The sequence below is a fragment of the Thamnophis elegans genome, chromosome 5 (assembly GCF_009769535.1).
Source record: "Thamnophis elegans isolate rThaEle1 chromosome 5, rThaEle1.pri, whole genome shotgun sequence".
NCBI classification, from domain to species: Eukaryota; Metazoa; Chordata; class Lepidosauria; order Squamata; family Colubridae; genus Thamnophis; species Thamnophis elegans.
The window spans coordinates 54,337,987-54,339,074 of NC_045545.1; the positions used below are offsets into that span (position 1 = coordinate 54,337,987).

Sequence of the window (1,088 nt, forward strand, 5' to 3'; positions counted from 1 at the left end):
CCAATATTCCCTAGAAAGATTCAGATGTGTGATGCAAGATCTATTGTAAATAAAGTTTCTGGCAGGAAAGGGTTTGGAATAGGGATGGGGATGGGGATGGGATGGGACAGGACAGGACAGGACAGAAGAGTTGGAAGGAACCTTGGAGGTCTTCTAGTCCAACCCCCATCTCAGGCAGGAAACCCTATAATATCATTTCAGACAAATGGTTGTCCAGTCTCTTCTTAAGAACTTGGAACATTCACAACTTCTGGAGGCAAGTTGTTCCACTGATTAATTGTCAGAAAATTTCTTTTTAGTTCTAGGCTGAAAAAAAAACTGGATTTCATTTATTCTTTTCTAATTTTTCCTTTGAAAGGATGTATTTTTGTGCAAGATTTTTGGTGCAATTTTCTATTAAAAAATCATTCTCGCCCGAACAGGGACTTGAACCCTGGACCCTCAGATTAAAAGTCTGATGCTCTACCAACTGAGCTACCCAGGCACTCTGATGTTTGCATAGCCATACTTTCTGCCTTTTCTTTATTTTGTGGAGAGAATGGTACTATTTTGGTCACAGCCATTCATTAGCAGCATTACCATGACGTTAATATAGATTTGGGATATTCATTTTGGAAGAAGCTGAGTTCTGCCTGTTTCTCCTTTCAGCCTAAGTGATATATGTTTTATATTGCACAATTGCACATGGTGAAACAGGAGGAGATGTCTGATGGTCCACAAAACTCCCTCGCCACATTGATGATCCATCATTTGGTCTATTTCCAATTATAGATCTACCTGACTTCTGCAAAAGTGCTAAATCCATCTCCCAAAATAGCCAGCTAAAAGGTCACAGAGAGGAACATAAGGAACATGGGAATGGAAGATTCTGTTTTTACCATAGTTATAGCATTAGGACACCCGTTTTTTGCTTCCTTGATCTCATGCATCTGGTTGGGACTTGACACTTTCCCAGGAACCAGCTAGAACAAACAGAGCTCAGCCATCAGGCCAGCACAATTTATGTTGGAATACTTCTGTGCAGACTCAAGGACTCGAGGAATATAGCCACAGAAAGAATCCTGTCTTCAATAGCTGTCATAACAATC

General features: G+C 40.4%; 1 non-coding gene across 1 annotated transcript; it reads right to left on the bottom strand.

Annotated features, from left to right (window-relative positions):
- Positions 1-411: 411 nt before the first annotated feature.
- TRNAK-UUU lies at positions 412-484 on the bottom strand. Its single transcript has one exon. It is a non-coding gene; the product is annotated as a tRNA-Lys (tRNA).
- Positions 485-1,088: the final 604 nt, after the last annotated feature.